Below are 23,596 nucleotides of genomic sequence, written 5' to 3' on the forward strand. Positions count from 1 at the left end.
TGGAGTGTTCCGGAAGGATTCTTTATGTGTTTTCCCGGTGTCAAAGTTTGGATAATATTGCTTTCAACATTAATAGGCGTACCTGAGATATAATGCTTTATTCGTTTCCCATTGACAACCTTCAGGTTAGTACCTTTGGAATTATTTATTTTGATGGCTCCAGACCCGATAAACCTCCTCGATGACATATGGGCCTTCCCATTTTGAGAGGAGCTTTCCTACAAAGAACCTGAAACGAGAGTTGTACAAAAGAACATATTCTCCGACTTTAAACTCACGCTTTTGGATTCTTTTGTCATGCCATCTTTTAACTTTCTCTTTGAATAACTTTGCATTTTCATAAGCTCGGGTTCTCCATTCATCTAATGAGCTAATATCAAATAACCTCTTTTCACCAGAAAGTTTGAAATCATAGTTGAGCTCTTTAACTGCCCAATATGCTTTATGTTCTAACTCAAGAGGCAAATGACAAGCTTTTCCATAAACCATTTTATAAGGAGACATACCCATAGGATTTTTATATGCTGTTCTATAAGCCCAAAGTGCATCATCTAATTTCTTAGACCAATTCTTCCTGGACCTATTGTCAGTCTTTTGCAAAATTAATTATATTTCTCTATTGCTAAGTTCAACTTGACCACTAGACTGAGGATGATAAGGTGATGCAATTATATGGTTAACATCATATTTGGCAAGCATTTTATGAAAAGGACCATGAATAAAGTGTGAACCACCATCAGTCATTAAATATCTAGGGACTCCAAACCTTGGGAAAATAACTTCCTTAAGCATTTTAATAGAGGTGTTCTGGTCAGCACTACTAGTTCGAATAGCTTCTACCCACTTAGTAACATAATCAACAGCAACCAAAATATGTGTATACCCATTAGAGGAAGGAAAAGGTCCCATGTAATCAAATCCCCAAACATCAAATGGTTCAACAACAAGTGAATAATTCATAGGAATTTCTTGACGCTTACCGATATTACCTATTGTTTGACATTCATCACAAGATGAGACGTACTTACGGGCATCCTTGAAGAGAGTAGGCCAATAAAATCCAGACTGCAATACCTTATGAGTAGTTCTATCTCCAGCATGATGCCCTCCATAAGCCTCGGAGTGACATTTTCTTAGGATTTGTCCCTGTTCATGCTCAGGTACACAACGTCTAATAATACCATCTACTCCTTTATAAAGATGTGGGTCATCCCAAAAGTAATGTCTTAATTCATAGAAGAATTTTTTTCTTTTATTGGTATGTAAAGCTAGGTGGTAAATATTTAGCAACAATGTAATTAGCATAGTCAGCATACCAAGGAGTACTATTAGCAACATTTATTGCAGCTAACTGCAAATCAGGGAAACTATCATCAATAGGAAGTGGGTCATCAAGCACATTTTCAAGCCTAGACAAGTTATCAGCTACTGGGTTCTCAGCTCCTTTTCTATCAATGATATGTAATCAAATTCTTGCAACAAGAGAACCCAACGAATAAGTCTAGGTTTAGCATCTTTCTTTTCCATAAGATATTTAATAGCAACATGGTCTGTGTGAATAGTTACTTTGGAATCAACAATATAAGGTCTAAATTTATCACAAGCAAACACAACTGCTAAAAATTCCTTTTCAGTAGTAGCATAATTTCTTTGAGCATTGTCTAGAGTTTTAATAGCATAATGAATAACATTCAGTTTCTTATCAACTCTTTGTCCTAGAACAGCACCAACATCATAATCACTAGCATCACACATAATTTCAAAAGGCAAGTTCCAATCAGGTGGTTGAACAATAGGTGTAGAAATTAAGGCTTTCTTGAGTGTTTCAAAGGCTTCAAGACAATCATCATCAAAAACAAAAGGGATATCATTTTGCAAAAGATTAGTAAGAGGCCTAGAAATTTTAGAAAAGTCTTTGATAAATCTCCTATAGAAACCATCATGACCTAGGAAACTACTAATACCTTTAATGTCCTTAGGACATGGCATTTTCTCAATTGCATCAACCTTAGCTTTGTCCACTTCAATACCTCTTTCAGTAATTTTATGACCCAAGACAATGCCTTCATTAACCATAAAGTGGCACTTCTCCCAATTCAAGACAAGATTTGTTTGTTCACATCTCTGCAAAACTCGGTCAAGATTGCTTAAACAATCATCAAAAGACTTCCCATAAACAGAAAAGTCATCCATGAAAACCTCAACAATATTTTCACAAAAGTCAGAGAGTATAGCAGTCATGCATCTTTGAAAGGTAGCAGGTGCATTACATAAACCAAAAGGCATACGTCTATAAGCATAAGTTCCAAAAGGACAAGTAAAAGTGGTCTTTTCTTGATCAGGTTGAGAAACAGGTATTTCTGAGAAGCCAGAATATCCATCAAGGAAGCAAAAGTGTGTGTGCATAGATAATCTTTCAAGCATTTGATCAATAAAAGGCAGAGGGTAATGATCTTTTCTAGTTGCTTTGTTTAATTTTCTAAAATCAATTACCATTCTATAACCTGTAACAATTCTGTGTGGAATAAGTTCATTCTTATCATTAGGAACAACAGTAATACCTCCTTTCTTAGGGACGCAATGAATAGGACTTACCCATCTACTATCAGCTATGGGATAGATTATACCTGCTTCCAGAAGTTTTAATATTTCTGTTCTTACTACCTCTTTCATCTCTGGATTTAACCGACGTTGGTGATCAACAATGGGTTTAGCATCAGGTTCCATATTAATTTTGTGCTGACATAGAGTGGGACTAATGCCCTTTAAATCATCAAGAGTATATCCAATAGCAGCTCGGTGCTTCCTTAGAACTTTCAATAATCTTTCTTCTTCATGTTTTGAAAGGTTAGCACTGATAATAACAGGATATATTTTCTTTTCATCAAGATAAGCATATTTCAATGTGTCTGGCAATTGTTTTAATTCAAACACAAGATCACCTTTAGGTGGAGGAGGACCTCCCAGAGTTTCAATAGGCAAATTGTGTTTAAGTAGAGGACGTTGTTCAAAGAAAATCTTATCTATTTCATTTCTTTCATGCATATGTAAATCATTTTCATGGTCTAGCAAATATTGTTCTAAAGGATCAGTAGGTGGCACGACAATAGAAGCAAGACCAATCAATTCATCCTTACTAGGCAATTCTTTTTCATGAAGATTTCTACTAAACTTGGAAAAATTAAACTCATGAGACTCATCACCAAAGCTAACACCGACAGTTTGTTTCTTACAATCTATATTAGCATTAACTGTATTCAAGAAAGGTCTTCCAAAGATAATGGGACATAAGTCATCTTGTGGGGAACCAAGAACAAGAAAATCAATAGGGTATTTTATTTCCCCACACAAGACTTCAACATCTCTAACAATCCCGATTAGTGATATGGTGTCTCTATTAGCAAGTTTAATAGTAACATCTATGTCTTCTATCTCAGCAGGTGCTATGTCTTCCATAATTTCTTGATATAAGGAGTAAGGAATAACACTCACACTAGCACCCATGTCACATAAACCATGATAACAGTGATCTCCTATTTTAACTAAGATGACAGGCATGCCAACAACAGGTCTATGTTTATCTTTTTTATCAGGTTTAGCAATTCTAGCAGCTTCTTCACAGAAGTAAATAACATGCCCATCAATATCTTCTTCTAAGAGATCTTTAACCATAGCAATGCTAGGCTCTACTTTAATTTGTTCATCAGGTTTAGGTGTTCTAATATAGCTTTTGTTAACCATAGTTGAAACTTTAGCATGTTCCTTTATCCTAACAGGGAAAGGTGGTTTCTCAATATAAGCAGAAGGGACAACTAGATCAACATTATAAAGTATAGTTTCTTCTTTAACTGGTACTGGTTCCTTAATTTCTTCTTTAATAGGTGGGTGATATTTAAACCACTTCTCTTTAGGGAGTTCAACATGAGTAGCAAATGATTCACAAAAGGAGGCTACTATCTCAGAGTCAAGTCCATATTTAGTGCTAAACTTTTGAAAAGCATTGGTATTCATAAAAGATTTAACACAATCATACTTAAGCTTAATACCTGACTCTTTACCTTTGTCGAGTTCCCAATCTTCAGAGTTGCGTTTAATTCTTTCCAAAAGATCCCACCGGAATTCAATAGTCTTCTTCATAAAAGAACCAGCACAAGAGGTATCAAGCATGGTTTGATATTACGACAAAGCCGAGCATAAAAATTCTGGATAATAATTTCTCTTGAGAGCTCATGATTGGGGCATGAATATAACATTGACTTAAGCCTCCCCCAAGCTAGAGCGATACTTTCTCCTTCACGAGGCCAAAAATTATATATATAATTCCGATCACGATGAACTAGATGCATAGGATAAATTTTTTGGTGGAACTCCAATTTCAAACAATTCCAATTCCATGATCCAATATCATCGCATAGCCTATACCATGCCAATGCTTTTCCCTTAAAAGATAAAGGGAAAAACTTTTTCATCACCTCATCTCCGGGTAGACCTGCAAGCTTAAACAACCCACAATTTTTTTTCACATATATCAAGTGCATATCAGGATGTTCGGTTCCATCTCCTGCATAAGGATTAGCTAGCAGTTGTTTTATCATACCCGAAGGAATTTCATATTCAATATTTTTAGTAGGTGCAGTAGGTTGAGGGGTAGCTAATTTTGGTTTCGGACGAGGTGACGATACCCTGAACAAACCCCTCAAAGGATTGTTTTCCATAGTAACAAGTGACAATAAATTTCAGCACACTATATAAATGTTTCCATACCAAATTCCACTTACCAAAGGCGATTCACTCCCCAGCAACGGTGCCAGAAAATAGCCTTGATGACCCACAAGTATAGGGGATCAATTGTAGCTCTTTTCGATAAGTAAGAGTGTCAAACCCAACGAGGAGCAGAAGGAGATGACAAGTAGTTTTCAGTAAGGTAATGTCTGCAAGTGTTGAAATTGTAAGTAACGGGTAGTTTGGTAGCAAGATAATTTGTAACGAGCAAGTAACGATAATAGTAACAAGTATGCAGCAAGGTAGCTGATGCGGAGCATCCGACGATCATCCCCATGTACACTCGAGCCTACACCATTGGACCTAAGGTGAACTCGCTCCTTTACGAATCTTCCCTTTCCGCATGCAAGACATGGATGCTACTTCAAGCGCGGACCTTGTTCATACTCAGGTACACCCGAGGAGGCCGTGGAGAACCCAAGGACCAAGGCCAAGCGTGCGCGGAAGCAAAGGAAGGAGAAGGAAGAAGAGACAACTGCTACAGGCCCCGGACATCCGGCCCAGCCCGGACATCCGGCCCGACCCCCGGAAATCCGGCGCCCATCACAGAACGCACCCGAAGCTGAACCCCGTCAGCCCGGACATCCGGCCAGAGGCCCGGACATCCGGCTCTTCCCGAGCCGCCGGACATCCGCCCCCAGCCCGAACATCCACCCCAGCCCGGACATCCGGACCCCGCCTATCCAGAGAGCTCCGAGACCGGCCACTCCAGCCCGGACATCCGGCCCGCTAGCCCGGACATCCGGCACCTCGCGAAGGCCCGGACATCCGGCCCGACGCCCGGACATCCGGCCCCTCCCTGCCTGCGTGCAGCGCATCTGGGCCGAGGCCCATGTACCCCTTCGTACCTCAGACTATATATACTCCCCCACCTCCTCCTAGTTAGGGTTAGCAAAGGATTAGCTCATTTAGAGACAGAGCTTTGCTCATCCATATCAGATCTACTCCACGAGAGAGACCGCGGCCCCTCTACGGAGACGATCCACCTTGGATTCAAGACCTCCTCACGGAGAAGACCCCCATCAAGACCTCCTTACGGAGAAGAACCGGTTACCTTTGTATCGTCCTTTGTTGGACTTGGATCTTGTATCTTACCTTTGTGTTCATCGATCTAGCGCATGTGTGATCTATTCTTGTTGGTTGAGTGATTCTCTCGTGTTTCCCCTCGTGTTCTTTGAGTTCCTCTTTGGGATCCGCTCCTTTCGTGAAAGATCGTCCACCTAGGGTTCCACCCTACATCATCTTGGTATCATGAGCCACGTTGATCACGATTTCGGAGCCTCCCCGTTGGGTTTTCTAGCCTAGTTTTGTTGATTTTGTCCCAAATTCGAAAATCCCACCAAAAATAGCCCCCAAATTTTTTTGTGATTTGTTGGTGTGATGATGTTTTGTTGAATTTGATCCGTGGATTTGCTTTGTTACTTGTGGATCTAGCTTTCCCCCAATTTTCCCCACTTTCCATCCACGAAATCTCTGCAATTTTGCCCCCGAAATCATCAATTTCTGCCCCCAAAATCGAGTTCCTCGAGTTCATCCTCGGATTTGGAGCCCGGACATCCGGCCCGTAGCCCCGGACATCCGGCCCATGCCCCGGACATACGGCTCCTGGAGCGCATTTTTGCGCGCGGTTCTAGACATCAGGTCCCGGAAATCCGGCCCGAGCCCCGGATGTCCGGCCCCTGGGATTTCAGCCTTCCCCGTTTCACCATTTTGTGCATAACTAATTCATCTAGAGTCTGTTTTTGACGTTCTTTAGCTCGTTTTGAAGCTATTGACACCCCCATCCCATAAAAATACCACCATCATCATTTGACTCCATCAAATTTTTGGAACTTTGGCATCTTTGCCTAGGGCTTCCACCATAACTTCCGCATAACCACCACCGACTTCCGCAACCTAACCCAATTTGTTCCCCATAGCATTAGTGGTTGCTTGAGTAGTGATTCGAGTCTCCTAAGGTGTTTCGGCTACTTAGGTACGATTGCTTCTTCATCAACCACCACCATAACTTCCGCATAGGCTTACCCACCATACACTTCCGCCAACCCAACTTAACCCAATTTTGTTTGTGTTGTGAGTTGTGTCTCCTAAGGTGTTTCGGCTACTTAGGGACCGTGCTTCCAACTCCGACACCGTGTATAGTTCACCACCTTACCTTCCACTTCCGCATTGCATACTCCGAACCCCATCATTGCATTTCCGCAATCCCATTGAGCTTCCGCAACCACCACCGCTTTCCCGCTACCACCATTTGACATTTGACATTTGAGATTTTGAGTTCGCGGTTTTTCCGTTTCCTAAGGTGTTTCGGCTACTTAGGGACGAGTATCCATCATCTTGGTATCTACATCAAGAACACCACTACTCATCATCGCCTCGGACGGTAACCTCCATATCATCTTGGTATCGTGGTATCCCTCGATTGTATATTTCCTTGCAATTGCATTGTTAACCTCCTAGCCCATTTTGCGTCACTTGCCTATCGAGACTAGCCATTTGAGTATTGCCGGCAACGTTACTTGTGCACATTAGTGATCTACACCTTCCATTGCATACATACCATATCATCTTGGTATCATATCATCCCTTGTGTCACAAGATTGTTCCCGCATATACACAATTGCTATCTTGGTTTGTGCATTGTGCAAAAGTGGCCATACAAAAAAAGAATAAGCTTTTAAGCAAAAGAGAAAGAGCAAAGAGCTTGTAAGCAAGTGCCATTGCATCATACCACATTGCACATAAGATTGTCATATCCGATCATCTTGGATCATCTTGAGAGAAACACCGGGAGCCATACATACATAGCATACTTGGGATAGAAAGTTTATCCATTTTGCATATCATAGGTTGTGCACAAGTGTCGTATCCGCCTATTGAGCAATCGTGCTAGCGTCTCTCTTGAGTTGTGCAACACGAGTGTTTTCCGTGGACTCCACATTTTGTGCTCATTCCTTGGTTGCACGACCCCATTTATCTATCCGTGTGTGCGTTTCCGTGTGCCACATATTGCTATTGGTCTACTTGTTTCACTTGCGAATTTGTGAATATCTTTCAACATTATTGACTCTTGCTAACATTTTGCATAAAAATTTTGTGCCACTATCCTCACCAAGCTCCACCATAAGCCTTACTTGTGTAGGTGTGAGAAACCGACAAGAATTGGTACCAATTGTGCTATTTCCTTGTTACACATTGAGTGATCATTGATCCATTTTCAACATCGGTCAAGGTACATTTTGTATAGTTCTTCTCTTCTCCCACTCATATTTTCTCGAGTATTGTGATGGATAGGCAAGGCATTTCATCTCCGGTTTTCGACAACAACGACGACGCGAACAACTACATCACCAAAGCGTCCATCTTCGATCTACAACGACAAATGCAAGGCACACAATCTACCTTGTGAGAGCGCCTCGACAACCTCACCATCGACATACACCACTCCGAAGCAAGGAAAAGGGACTACATCGACACCAAGTTGGGCGAGCTAAAGGATCAACTACGCGACATGGTGGCCGACTACAAGTCTTCTTCCCCTTCATCATCCTCAAGGCGGCGGCGAACAAGTCGATCATCTTCGGAGCGCCAAAACGATGCAAGCGCAAGTCGTCCACGTCCACATCTACATGACGACCACCATCACGTTCGTGATCCACATCGCCATGAAGGGCAAGTCACCTCCAAGCAACATGTGCACGACGACGACGAACGACATCTACTACGAGCTCAAGCACGACAACGACACCATCATCATGATGATGCTCCACAAGCGCAAACCTACAAGTCCCAACAAGCTCTACTTCACGCCAAGTCCAAGCTTCATGAGCAAAAGAGAAGACCGCGAGACGAGCACCACCAAGACGGAGCTACGGCTACAACAACCACTTCGGCATCTTCGCCAAGTGCTATGAAGGCATCTTCACCTTTGGACGTACGGCATCTTCGCCTACTTCCCATGAGTTCGCCTACATCAACATCTTCAACAACAAGGCGACCACCTACGAGCGAGCGTGACACTTCCATCTTCGGAAGCCCCTCAAGGAAGATGGCCAAGCATGGGAAATTCCCTTCGGTCATGGAGACGAGCTACGAGGTGCCACATCATATGGGCCTCCAACAACAAGACGGCGACAAGAAGGTCGAGCAAGGGCCATCCCCTTCGACCACGGCGACGAGCGCGAACCTCTTCAACAACACGAAGACGGCACCCATATTGGATTCATACTCCGAGTCATGCTACGAGACCGCACATGAGACCTTATCTTTGGTCTTGGAGGAGAGTGATGATGTGCCATCTTCGGCCTTCATCCACGGCTACGGCTAAGACTACGACATAGTTGAGCATGGAGACATTTGCACCAACATCTCTCCGACACCCACATATGAAGAGATGCCCCAATTGCCATGTGAGGAGAGCCACCCCACCATGAGTGACATGAGTGACTCCACCATATATGACATTGAGTGCATTTCCTATGAGAGGATGAGTGTGACCACCACTAGCCCCACACTTGAGAGCATGCCACACATCCTGTGTGAGGTTGAGAGCCATTTGAGTGACTCCACCAACCATACGAGTGAACGCATCCTTGAGGGAGTGAGTGAGCCACAACACTTAGTGAGTGAGGTAGTTGACATGGCATGTGAGGCCACTATGATTTCTAACGACTTAACCTCTACTCCGAGTGTGTTTTGTTCTTTGGTGCTAGGTCTCCTACACATGCCTATCCTCGACGAGTCCATACCTCCAATGGAGACGACGATGGCCATGGTGGATGATGATGCACCCCCACATGGTTCCATCAAGATGAAGATGACCACGGCTTGGTCTTCGACACCTCACCTACAACACATGAGCGATGCTCCAAAGGTAACATAGGTGATGGTGCTTCTCTTGTCCCACTAGTGGACTATTTTCCCAATGATTGCTTGCATGATGTTGATCCACCTATTCCCATGCTTCATGCTAGTGTGACTTCTTCATGTCATGACTTACCAATTTATGATGAATATGATGATGAGCATGTTGAGTTGCCTAGTTGTGATGCTATGCTCCATAGGATATCATGTGAAAATTCTATTGGTCACTTCATGTTTGACAATCCATTGAACTTGTCATATGCTATGAGTGAGATCTCCCATATTGCTTCATTTCAATCTCAACATAGTGACTATGCATGCCCCATTAAAATACATCCCATTTGCACTTATGGCATAGATGACAAGATGATGGTCATTGGCTTTTGTTTTTCATGTGATGATATTGCCATGCTTCCTTTACATGATTTGCGCAATTCATCTACTATGCCATGTCATGATCACATTGTTCCAAATATGCTTTGTTTTGGATGTTGTCAATATTCTCCATGTGATGTTTCTACTAATGCTCATGAGGAGACCCCCATAGTTTCCTCATACATATTAGGAGATTTTGATGCATTCCATACTTTGCATGATTCCCATAATTGCGTGCACCATATGCATTCCATGAATAACAATGCTCTACATATTTCTCATGATGCATTACATAATTTGAGTCTCCATTATGCTATACATAATAACAAACCTATCATGATGGATGACATGTTTCTATATCACGCATCTCATTTATTTGAGCATTGGCTACTTTGTGCTAACCAACACAAGCACATGCGCATCATGATGGATGATGTGTACATCTACCACGCACACACAATTTTTCCTTTGCCTTTGTTTTGTGTAGGTACTCATGTATACTCGTCAACCTCTCAATCCCAAGAGTTGACGAAACGAGCTCTTGAGAGCAACGTTGATTTGGGATTCCGTGGACTATCCTTACCACCATTCCCTTCGCGCAAGCATTACGCACATCTCTTTTACTTGTCTCTCACACGGCTTTGGGCTATATATCACTTGTTACCTTATGCCCATTCTATCGTCTTCACTTTGCATGTTACACCCCTTTTCATGACTTTGCCATGCAATTGTGACCCTTGCTTGCACTTACCCATGATTCACCATTATGATACTCCTATGTGTATTTGCATGCTTGGTGCTCCTTGTTGCTATTGCCATGTTTATCATGTGCCCCATGCTATTGATGCTATTTTGCTCATATCTTGCCTTTATGCTTGTGATATGTCATGCGCATTATTCATGCCCACTATTTGCACACATGACATGCTTGCCATGATTCCTTCTAGTACGTTGCATCTTCGCACTACTAGCTTGCTTGACTTGATCACTATGATTGATTGCTTTGTCGCATCACCCATGTTCCATTACTCGCTTTCTTGGGTTGATGACATATATGCTCATTCCTCTCACATGATATATCTTGTTTATTGTCGCTTGCCTCCAATAGTTGCCTCTATGCTTAATGATCTTGGAGACTTGGATACTTCACTTGTGATGCATGCTTGGTTGATTGAGCCTATTGTCTTTGGTTGTAGTTGCATCATATGCTTACATACCATGTCACACCTTGTCCTTTCTTATGATAAGAATGATGAGAACACTTGTTGGGTATCTTACCACTCGAATGATAGGTTTTGCATTTACGCTAACCTCATTTGTTTTTCCGAGTATTTGTCATGTTCTTTCATTTTGAAGGATTCAAAAGGAGGTACCATCACGAGACATATTGGTTATGTGAAGGCATACAAGATGTGCAACTCCATCATCCTTGAGAAACTCCTAAAGGTGACCTCCTTCCCTTTGAGCCATTCTCAAATACGCATATTGGATGGGTCATTCTTTCAATGTTGTTTCCTTCTTGTTGTCTACATGATACATCTCGTGAATGGAGGAGCAACATTGGAGATGGACCCTATGGACCTTCAAGTTGAGAAGTGCTCGGACTTAGCGGATGCACCACCGGACCAACACTTCTACCACGACATCGAGCTATGGTACAACACCACCCATGACAAATTTGCATCTTATGCATGGATTGACTCACATTATGATTGCCTTGTTGCATCTTGTATTTCTATGTCATCCATGATATATGAGCTTGTGCACTTCCTTAGCAAATTTGTTGTGATCTTTCTTGATGGCATATTCATACATAATGATCACATTGCCTACCATCAATTGCATGATAACATAATCATATTGAGCATCCATTGCCATACTCATGCTATTGATAAACCGTCTCACTATGACATCATTTTGCACCGTGGTTGCATTGATCATATTCACAACACATTTATGTGCACAATGAATGCTTTTGCTCCCATGAATGCTTTACATCTCATTCCATATCATCTTGCTAAGCTTCATGTGCTTTGTCATGAACAACCTTGCCTCGCGGACTCATTCTTACGTGATGGACACCTTGTGTGCGCTAACCATTGTATTTCCAAGTGTCGTTTGTGTTTGCTCTTTTTGCATGTGTACCACTCCGGAAACACCTTGGAGTACTTGGATTGCGCCATGACTTTCACTCCGTCCAATTATAAGTCCGTCCACGACAACCGTTTCCATGGTGATGAGGATTTCGATCCGAGGTAGGATCTTTCCCAAGGGAGGGGAGATGATGCGGAGCATCCGACGATCATCCCCATGTACACTCGAGCCTACGCCATTGGACCTAAGGTGAACTCGCTCCTTTACGAATCTTCCCTTTCCGCATGCAAGACATGGATGCTACTTCAAGCGCGGACCTTGTTCATACTCAGGTACACCCGAGGAGACCATGGAGAACCCAAGGACCAAGGCCAAGCGTGCGCGGAAGCAAAGGAAGGAGAAGGAAGAAGAGACAGCTGCTACAGGCCTCGGACATCCGGCCCCAGCCCGGACATCCGGCCCGACCCCCGGAAATCCGGCGCCCATCACAGAACGCACCCGAAGCTGAACCCCATCAGCCCGGACATCCGACCAGAGGCCCGGACATCCGGCTCTTCCCGAGCCGCCGGACATCCGGCCCCCAGCCCGGACATCCGGACCCCGCCTATCCAGAGAGCTCCGAGACCGGCCACTCCAGCCCAGACATCCGGCCCGCTAGCCCGGACATCCGGCACCTCGCGAAGGCCCGGACATCCGGCCCGACGCCCGGACATTCGGCCCCTCCCTGTCTGCGTGCAGCGCATCTGGGCCGAGGCTCATGTACCCCTTCGTCCCTCAGACTATATATACTCCCCCACCTCCTCCTAGTTAGGGTTAGCAAAGGATTAGCTCATTTAGAGATAGAGCTTTGCTCATCCATATCGGATCTACTCCACGAGAGAGACCGCGGCCCCTCTACGGAGACGATCCACCTTGGATTCAAGACCTCCTCACGAAGAAGACCCCCATCAAGACCTCCTTACGGAGAAGAACCGGTTACCTTTGTATCGTCCTTTGTTGGACTTGGATCTCGTATCTTACCTTCGTGTTCATCGATCTAGCGCATGTGTGATCTATTCTTGTTGGTTGAGTGATTCTCTCGTGTTTTCCCTCGTGTTTCCCCTCGTGTTCTTCGAGTTCCTCTTTGGGATCCGCTCCTTTTGTGAAAGATCGGCCACCTAGGGTTCCACCCTACATCAGTAGCCCAATCCTTTTGAGGCAAAGGACAAGCCAAAACGGTCTCTTATGATAAGCAAAGCGTTCTTGCATGTACACGGGAATTTCATCTAGTCACTTTCATCATGTTGGTTCGCTCGATTTATGTTCGCTACTTTGATAATTTGATATGTGGGTGGACGGGTGCTTAGGTGCTGTTCTTACTTGAACAAACCTCCTACTTATGATTAACCCTCCCGCAAGCATCTGCAACTACGAGAAAAGTATCTCTACTCCTAATGTCTCAGTTGGTAGTCTCCGTTCCGGGTTTATTTTCGTCCCACCATTTTTGTCCGGTTTTTTTCGTCCTCTCCCCCACCCACCCCACTCAGGCCAAAAAAAAACCCCACACTCGGCACAAAAAACGCTCCATCGATCCCATACTTCATTGCCAACTCCTCTCGATCCCATCTCTACTCCAATACGAGCCGCCGCCGAGATCAGAGACGATCCGCCGCCGCCGAGGACCGATTGGAGCCGCCGCCGGCGCTGGCCTCCTGCCCTCGTTCGGCGCCGCTGCCGCTCCATTCCTGCTGCCTTGCCCCTCTCTTCCCTCCAAGCTTGCCACCGGCGACGAAGCGTACGGCACCGCCACGGCCGTGCTCGATCGCCTCCAGGAACCCGCCACACGCGCCGAGGCGAGGGACTCCTGGGCTCCTTCCATCGCCGCTTTGCCGATGACCCCGCCGCCGGGCAGGAGGAGTGCTTCCGCGCCTCCAGGAACCCTCCACGGGCATCAAGGTGATGCGCCTCCTGGGCTCCGCCCGTCACCTACCTGCAAGGCCCCCCCCCCCCTATTCCAGCAAATCAAATGTTGGTCCAACCCTCAAGGATGAAATAAACCTTATGTACCTGAAGAATTGTTTCCACAGGTGAAGAATCCTTTCCACCTACAGAGGGTGCCGTGCGGGTTTCGCCGGTCTGTGGTCGGCTGCGATGAATTGGGCGTCCTGCTGTCTTTTCTTCATGTGGGTGCTATTTGTTCGTGTCGACGGAGGTACCCGTGCTGGGGTTCGTGTGGATTTAAGATTAGCCGGCATGGTTGATTGGGATTAAGATCAGACTATTCCTAAACATGGCAAATGTTGCCTGGATGATTGGGATTAAGATTGACTAATCCTAACCATGCCAATGTTGTGCTTGCAGTGCTTCTTTGGCACCGGCACAATTCTGGTCGAGTACCTACTATTCAGGTTTGTCTTCTTCAGCCTGTAGCTCCTAAACATCAGATGGCTGATTTTTGGATGATGCAGGCATGAATGGGGATTCCTAAATTTGTGCTTCAGTGTCGAATTATTGTTGCTTATACATAGGTTCAGAATATGCGTCCATTGCTCAGAAAAAATGCATAATACATCTATCATATATACAATTTTGAAGGATGATTTTGTGATCAATTTCATACCACAAGAAATGATCAAAATGAGCAATTATCGACATGGCTGATGCTACCAATCATAGCCATGTTCTTGGTTCTTACAAAATTACTCGCGCTGAAGTAGTGTGTCTTTATGTTGGTCCTTCAGTATTTGTAATGTTCTATTTAATTTAGTACTCTTTGATTTGAATTTCATCCTTCTAACAATCTTTCTAATGTTTTCTCTTGCATCATATATGTGCAATGCATTAAATATGGATGACATTGTCCTGCACTTTTATTGTTAAATGTTCATTATTTTTCTCATTGTTATGTAGACTCATGATTTTTCAGAACATCAATTTTCCTAGAGGTCTTGTTTTGGTTTGAAACCTGAGTTGTAATGGAAAAGTGCCATCTTGCTAGAACTGATTCCCATGCCCAACTAAATAGCGCCATCTTTATATAACACTCATAAGCAATTTTGGAAATTGCTACATTGCATCTAGGTGACATTGTTTTCCATTATCAAGCTGTAAAACCTTCATACAGAGCGCATATATATGGTTTGGAGCCATTAGTATTGCATTAATTTGTTGCACATACATGGGAACTTGTTTTCTATGATCAGAAGCTAATTCAGTAAGATTCTCTTCAGTTTTCTGGAATCGCCTTGAGGACGCAGACACCAATTTTGCAATTGCTGCTTATTCCTTTTGGTATTATCAAGTTCTATGTGATAACCATCGAGAACAGCGAGCCAAATATAATTCCTTCTTAAATTATCAAGGATATTATGCAGATTAACTTCCAATGTATACTGTCCTATTGTTAACTTTCAATGTATATTGGTGTTCTTGTCGCCAACCATTAGAATATTATTAACTGGAAAAAATCTATCAACGTTTTTGTAGGTAAGAAGTTCAGGAATCAAGATGAACTGGCTTTCTACAAGTAATTAAACTGATGATGAACCATTGTCTTGTCTTCATTGTTAAGTACATTTACAGGTTAGGCCTGTTGTCTTTGGCCGAGTGTTAGTTTTATTAACAAGGATATTACAAAAAAAAATTAGAAGGATTTGGAAGTTTTACACTACAAAATAATGGTAGTAGCATGTTTGGTGCTGAAAGGGTTCTGCTGCAGTGCAAGTTACTTGAGAGAAGAAATTGTTCAACTTAAATAAAATATGTTCATTGATCCAGTGGTAAGCTATTCTGAATTCATTTCATGATGTGGCTGCTCATGTCTGATTCTTGCTCATCTGGTGTTCATTTACACACTTGGTAAAGATTCTACAGTTCTTTTCCAGACTTGGCCATGGTAATCAGGATTCACGGTTTCACTATTCTCAGTTCGTTTATGCCAGGCTTGGTCAAGACTATGCTACAAAATGGCTTGAAGTGGTGGCTCACTACTACTGTTATTTCCATGTTGTTCTTCTAAACTCCACTTCTCTGTTATAGGCACCTTTTTGTTAAACAACTCCACTTCTATGTTGTAGGTACCTTATAGGCAACGGATGCAGGGTAAAGAGAGTTGCCATACATTTTTACAAGTAGAATTGTGGCATGCTTTGTTCAAGATCTGCTGCAGTCAGTAAATATTTGTATGGTCTGCAATTCTGCATACTGCTAAAGGAGTTACAACTGAGCACTGTACTCGGAGAAAATTACCAAGGTATTTTCTGTACAAACTCGTCCAAGCTTTGTCTTGTTTTCACTAGCTGCTTGATTCTTCTTGACAGAAAAATCTTACCCTGAACTAGGTTAGTTACATGTATGGACTAGACTAGACACTACAAAATTCTTACACTGAACTAGGCTTAGTAGTTACATGTATGGACTACACACTCAAATTCAGATATTCGATTAGACCTCACGAAAGTATTTTCATACGCTCGTTCTTGAAAATGCTAAGAGGAAAAAAGAATTTATGTAGCACTCCGTACCCATGTGTTAACTCCTTTTAAGTATCCTTCGCGTGTTTTACCATGTGGAGATAAAGTCGTGCCACAATTTGGCTTGACGATTCAGTTCCGTGGAGCGTAATCGCAAGTAGCTGGCATCGGCAAACAAGCAAGCAACGCAACTCCTTCTCGACAAATTTTCCTTGAATCTTTGCAAGTTGCATGGGTATGGGAAACCAATCGAGGCTTGGTTGTTCTTGTGTTTAGTGATTTGACCATATGCGTGAATTTAGGGACCCAGTGTCGAACTATCTTGTTCGAGGCTTCATGCATATGGGATACCAATGTGAGGTCGAGGCTTCATGCATATGGGGTATCAATTTATTACGAGATGTTGCAAATTATGTGTGTTAATGATAATTGATTTTTTCTCACTAATGAGTTCATTGGGATTGGAATATTTGGATCAGAATATTTTCTGAATTGTGTGAAATGAATCGAGTTAAGTAGTTTCTGAGATTGAAAATTTTCCATTGGGCTCTTCGTTGTTAGACATATGCATGTGTATGTGTGTTAAGAAGCCATATTGAACAATAATAATCCTGATCATTTATTGTCACGACCATGAAAAAATTCAGGCAAGACATGAGCAATGTACTGTTCGGAAAAAATGTGTTCCTTTTCCATCGTCAACTTATACACTTAGGATACTGGACTAAGTTCGGTTACAGGTTTGACTTTGATATAAGGCTCGACTAAGATTTCTTGTAGGTTCCAGTTGAGAAAAAGGGTTTCCCCCTGCTTTGTATTACAAAGCAACCATCCGATACAACCAACGATAGGGGCTGGGGCGGAAGCAACACAAACACGCCCAAAAAAAAGGAAAGAGAAAAAAGAAAAGAAACAAATGTCGATAACGGCGGATCGACAAAAACGATGAAGCCGCGTGACCTGCGTCCACCGGAGATCGCCCACCAAGCTCCGAGACTCCGAATTGCCGGTACCCAACAACACCTCCAAGAAGGGATGCGACAATGATGACACTGCTGCCAAGGGTTTCCCCCGGTACACGGCGAGGAGAGAGGAAGGGTAGCCCCGACGCCCTCCAGGAAGGTCCGGCGGCACCTTCAGACGCCACCGCGTCAGTGTCAACCAAGCCAATAGAGATTTCTCCCGATCCCAGCCTCTACCTCAGGCACTTCGGAGCTCGCCACCAGACCGACCACCACCCTGCGCCAACACGGACATGAAGCTTCCCACACTGTCTCGCCACGACACCGCGAAGATGGTCTGCACAACGAAGAAGAGGAGCCGGGACTAGGGCAACAACACCGTCGGCATACGGGAGGGCCCCACCTCCACAGTCCACGACGGTAGCCAACCGGACGCCATGGCAGGAGCCTACCGGGCCCGTGGCCCCACAGGCCCGGCCGGGCCCTCAAAGGCCCGGAAAGCTCCCGCCTCCACGCAGCAGCTGGCACGCCGTCGGCGTCGCTGTCCCAGTCCAAGCCGCTCCCCTACCTCCCCATACAGAGAGCGTCGCGGTCGCGCCGGAGCCGACCCGCAAGGACCCAGAAGGGACCCTACGGGCCCAGATCTGGGCCGGGGACGCGCCACCGGCTGGCCAGCACCACCGGACCACCCCGCTGCCAAGAGGCGGCACCACCACGGCGAGCACCGCCGGCCTCCACACGAGGACGCCGGACCGCCACCAGCCGAGGCGCACCGCCGCCGGCCATCACCGCCCGAGTAGGGGAGGACCGCGCGCGGGGAAGGGCAAGCCCACCGCCGCCAGCATCACACGACCGAGGGCCGGCGGCGCGCGCTGACGGTGGCGGGAGGAGGGAGGGGCGCGGGGAGGGGCTGGAGGCGCGCGGAGGAAGGGCCCCCGGCCGCCTTGCTTGGGGAGGCGGCGGGGGGGTACGGGGGCATGGAGGGAGGGGGGAGGAGACGGGGAATGGGAGGAGGACGGGGCTGGCGGCTCCGGCCGCCCCGGCGGCGGCTCCGCGTGGGGGAGCCGGCGGCGGCGGCGGGGAAACCCTAGGAGCGGGGGAGCGGGAGCCTAAGCTGGAGGTGGACCTATAGGTTCCAGTTTGAACATTTGATCTATCATGGCATGTCATTGCTGACCTAACCATAAGATTGGCTTACAGGTTCTACTTCGTCCTGGCGCCACTCCCATCCTCGTCTGCCTCATGGCCGCGGTCCTAGCCATGGATGATGCCATTGCGCCGTACTCCCTACTTACCCCTGCATGACAACCGCGCTACTTTGCAGCTATGCAATCAGATGCTTGTCTCCATCCTTGTCAGTCCACAGGCATTGCTCATATTTTTGTCCCTAAAAAATATTGGAGAGATATGCTAATTTCCTGAAGTTGAATGTTCTCTTTGAGCACCTCAGTGATTAAAGATTAGATGGATTTTCCCCTAGGTACATTGTCATGTAAGCAAATTTCCTCAAAGGTGTTTCGAATTAGTTTGCCGAATTGCTGATTGTACCGCTTGAATGCAGCTAGGAATATAAACCAAGTGATGATGGCTACCTTTTGGTTCTTATAATTGAGTCACGAGCACTTGTATTGCATTGTTTTTATAGTTCACGAGGTTGACTAATTTGTGAGGCAGTGGTAGTGCAAACATCATCATCTTTTTTTGGTTGACAGTACGAAATAGTGGCATCTTGATGTTGAAGCAAGATTGTTTACAAGACAACATGTGACACCATCTTCATTGCCCTTTTTAATCTCAGGAATGAAGGTTTAATGCCTGGACTATCATGCTGTCTACTTGGTTTCAGCTGTACATATCTTAATACTTGACCTTCAGTGAGGACTCGTTTCTTAGGAGAAATAGTTGGAGAGCAACAATTGATTGGTAAGTCTTGCTTGCTATTAGTTGCATAATTAATATTGAAATTCGTTAGTTTGCTTCAAGGTTACAAAGCCAGCAATGAATAAGACTATCATTATTAGGATTGAAGGATGGCTCAATGTTGTTGATAGTAGTAAGAAACACTTGCAAATGTATGTCTCGCCTATTTAAATGTGTGCTCTAAAAATAAATGTACACAACTGTCGCAATATTGTTTAGTACAATATTTGAATTAGAAGTAGTAGTTTTATGTTTTTGTTTAGTTTTATAGTATCTCAGTTATGAAATAAATCCAAGCCTTCCTCCAAATAGGTTTTTTTGCCTTGATTTTATATTTAATTATTTTTTGTATTTTATAATATTCAAACAAAATGGTTTGTAGAGTCAATGTTCTCTGACTTAGGTAGCTTTAATTTAATGCACTGACGAAGCGTTTTACCTGAGACGAGTGCTGGGAGAGGCTGATTAGGATTGCAACGAGGGGGAGACGTCAATGCTGCCGCTGGCGACCGTTACCGCGACCATGGCTGTGGGAGTGAGGCGCCGGCGACCATGGCATCGACCGTGTTGGCCCATGGTGTTTCTGACTTTCCACGCTCCGTTCCAGGTAGCTGCCATTCCGATTGATCCCCTCCAGGTGAGTGAGCAGCTTACACTCAACCGATGCAGGCATCCAAAGGTTCGACTAGGTGGCTAGGAACTCAGCTGGGCTCACTTCCATTTGCATAAGTTTCTGCAACATCGGATACTCCGGGAAGTTCATGCATGTTTGTTTTCTGATATGGTTTTTCTCATAATGCAGGGCACAAAGATAGGTCTCCTTTTAGTTACCATAGATTTTAGTTTTTTTCCTATTTACTGTCTTCTCCACTTTCTTGTCAGATTAAGCAACTAACAAATGAATTTGTGCACAGTTATACCATTTTTGCACTCATTTATGGGGCCATCTATGTTGAGTATGTGTGTTCTGCTATTCTGCAACTTAAATCATTAGGTAGTGAGAAGATGCGATAGTTTGAACCTCCTCCACTTCTTCTATACAAGATTGGTCATTTTCCAAAGGGATGGAAGTAGCTGTTTAGAGGATCCACTCACATGAGGTACACCTCATAATTTTAATGTGAACTTAAATATTTTGTATAGCTATCCAAAATCTGTGGATGAACTGGGTCTTGTGTTGCTTAAAGAGTTTGAGCTCGGACTAATGTTAGTATTCTTTGTCACATTGAACTCGGTATATCAAATGGTTATATGGTAGATTACACAACAACATCAACACAGGCAACATTGATTAGGTTGGTGTGCATAAGATGGTCCTCAGTGAGGAAGTCCATGACAGCCTGCTAATCCTAGGTGTCAAGGCCTGTCGAATCCGATCACGACAATCTCATTGTGTGCTAGATAAGGCAAGAGTTTCGCACTTGTTCCACTGCCACCATTGCCACTATTTGCCGCCGGCGCTTGATGCAGCGGAGTGTGTAAAAGGAGAATGTGAATAAGGAAGTGTGCACGGGAGTAGTCCGTACCTTTTTTATCACAGCGAGGGAGTTAACCCACACTAGCTCCACGATCTGCTGACCAGCGGTTGCCTGGTTCGAGCCGATCAACAATTTCCATTGAGAGCGAGGCGGTGCAGGGCACCTCGTGGATGACCCTGTGTATGCTTCATAACCAAAACATAGTCTTCTTTTGGTTATCTGATTTTCTTCCATATTTGTCCCAATAAAATTTGGCCCCATGGTAACTCACAGGCACATACCTCGACTATAATTATTTCAAAAAAGAGACAAAATATCGCATAATATATAAATCATTTCATATATCATGGCAGCAAAACCACATTGTGGTGGTCGCCCTCAGCTACGACAGTGTGCATTTCTTAGAACTGGGAATCGTCTGATTCAGTGTGGAGGAGAGGAGGGGCGGACGACGCCATGCAGGGAAGGAGAGAGTAGTGAGAGGAAGTTGCGATCTGAATGATGTGGTGCAAGGGGGGAGGCGGCAGTGAGATACCGTGGAGGGGAGACATGACAACGAAGATGATGTGGCGAGGAGAGCATGATGGGGTAATGAGGTATGAGTGTGAGCGTTGTGCCAATGACAGTCATCCTACTTTTTTTAAGATGAGAAGAAAAGGAGTGGCTGTTGCTTTTTGTTAGGGAAAATTGATTGCTTGCCATTAGAGAAATGTCACATACTTTTTTATATAGTGCAAAATATCACATACCCTAGGAAGTCATTTCTGGAGAATAATTACCCACAAGTGATTTATAGGTGAGTCTACAAGCATGATGCCTCACTTCGAGTAAAAATGGTCACATGCTCGAAGCAAGCACCTGACCAATGAATATATACTCCCTTTGTTCATAAATATAAGTCTTGTAAGAGATTTTAATATAGACTACCTACGGAGCAAAAATGAGTGAATCTACGCTTTAAAATACTTCTATATTCATCCGTATGTAGTAGTCAATATTCAAATATCTAAAAAGACTTACATTGGAACGGAGGAAGTATTTTATATGGGCTTATCTTAGTTTTATTTTATTTTAGTATGTGTTTATATACTCACTTTTGGAGAATAGAGATAACAACTGATGGTTTCCAATGATGCTTTGAAAATGTCCATTGACAAAGCTTTATGATAGATGGACTGAAAACTTATCGAGTGTTACCCAATTGAAAGAGATGCATACAAATAATTATTTCTTTTTATATACTGTTGCACATGATAATACAAAAGGTGTCTCCCCTTCTTATTTTTATATATGTCTATTTTTTGCAGGGTATGAAAGAGATAAAGATGTATTATGTTGATGTTCAAAAGGAATCCATTCGACAAGAATGTTGACGCGATGTTGTTGGAAGGGAACAAAAAATCATCGAGTTATATACAACATTACATTTATATATACAATCAGAACAAAAATTAAAGGTCCGTGGCAATGCACGGGCATTGTACTAGTTAAGAATAAATTCTAACCATAGCATTAAACTTATGGATCCAATCGTTCCCTTACGGAATAGCGCATAAACTGGGGTTTAAGCTTCTGTCACTCTCGCAACCCATCATCTAATTTCTACTCCACAATGCATTCCCTTAGGCCCAAATATGGTGAAGTGTCATGTAGTCGACGTTCACATGACACCACTAAGGGAATCACAACATACATACTATCAAAATATCGAACACATATCATGATTACTTGCAACATGATTTATCCCATGACCTCAAGAACAAAAGTAACTACTCACAAATGATAAACATGTTCTTGATCAGAGGAGTATTAAATAGCATAATGGATCTGAACATATAATCTTCCACCAAATAAACCATATAGTAATCAACTACAAGATGCAATCAACACTACTAGTCACCCACATGCACCAATCTATAGTTCCGGTAACAAGATTGAATACAAGAGATGAACTAGGGTTTGAGATGAGATAGTGCTGTTGAAGATGCTGATGGAGATTGCCCTTCCCAAGATGGGAGAGTTGTTGGTGATGATGATGACGATGATTTCCCCCTCCGTGAGGGAAGTTCCCCCGGCGGAATCGCTCCGCCGGAGGGCAAAATTGCTCCTGCCCAAGTTCCGCCTCGAGACGGCGGCGCTCCATACCGAAAGCCTTCTCTTGATTTTTTAAGGTCAAAATGACTTATGTACCAGAAGATGGGCACCGGAGGTGGGCCAAGGAGGGCACAACCCACCAGGGCGCGCCTGGGCTGCCTGGCACGCCCAGGTGGGTTGTGCCCACCTGGTGTGCCCCTCTGGTAGTTATTTGGTCCAATATTTCTTATATATTCCATAAAAAAATCTCCATGAAGTTTCAGCTCATTTGGAGTTGTGCAGAATAGGTAGCCTGACGTAGCTTTTTCAGGTCCAGATTTCCAGCTGCCGGAATTCTCCCTCTTTGTGTGTACCTTGCAAATTCTGAGAGAAAAGGCATTAGAATTACTCCAAAAAGCATTATTATGGATAAAACATTATAAATAACAGTAAGAAAACATGATGCAAAATGGACGTATCAGTGGTGCTGCTTGATACGTCTCCATCGTATCTACTTTTCCAAACACTTTTGCCCTTGTTTTGGACTCCAACTTGCATGATTTGAATGGAACTAACCCGGACTGACGCTGTTTTCAGC

General features: G+C 43.9%; 1 long non-coding RNA gene across 23 annotated transcripts; it reads left to right on the forward strand.

The window, feature by feature from the left end:
- Positions 1-13,648: 13,648 nt before the first annotated feature.
- Positions 13,649-22,498, forward strand: LOC141042409 (uncharacterized). 23 transcript variants are annotated; one of them, XR_012205095.1, is made up of 5 exons: positions 13,649-14,090; positions 14,181-15,675; positions 15,978-16,071; positions 16,170-16,345; positions 19,326-22,498. It is a non-coding gene; the product is annotated as an uncharacterized lncRNA (long non-coding RNA). The 23 variants fall into 23 exon arrangements; XR_012205094.1 differs by having other exon boundaries at positions 13,650-14,090; positions 14,181-15,480; positions 15,580-15,675; positions 15,978-16,345; XR_012205090.1 differs by having other exon boundaries at positions 13,651-14,090; positions 14,181-15,872; positions 15,967-16,071.
- Positions 22,499-23,596: the final 1,098 nt, after the last annotated feature.

The sequence above is a fragment of the Aegilops tauschii genome, chromosome 3, assembly GCF_002575655.3.
Source record: "Aegilops tauschii subsp. strangulata cultivar AL8/78 chromosome 3, Aet v6.0, whole genome shotgun sequence".
Taxonomy (NCBI): Eukaryota; Viridiplantae; Streptophyta; class Magnoliopsida; order Poales; family Poaceae; genus Aegilops; species Aegilops tauschii.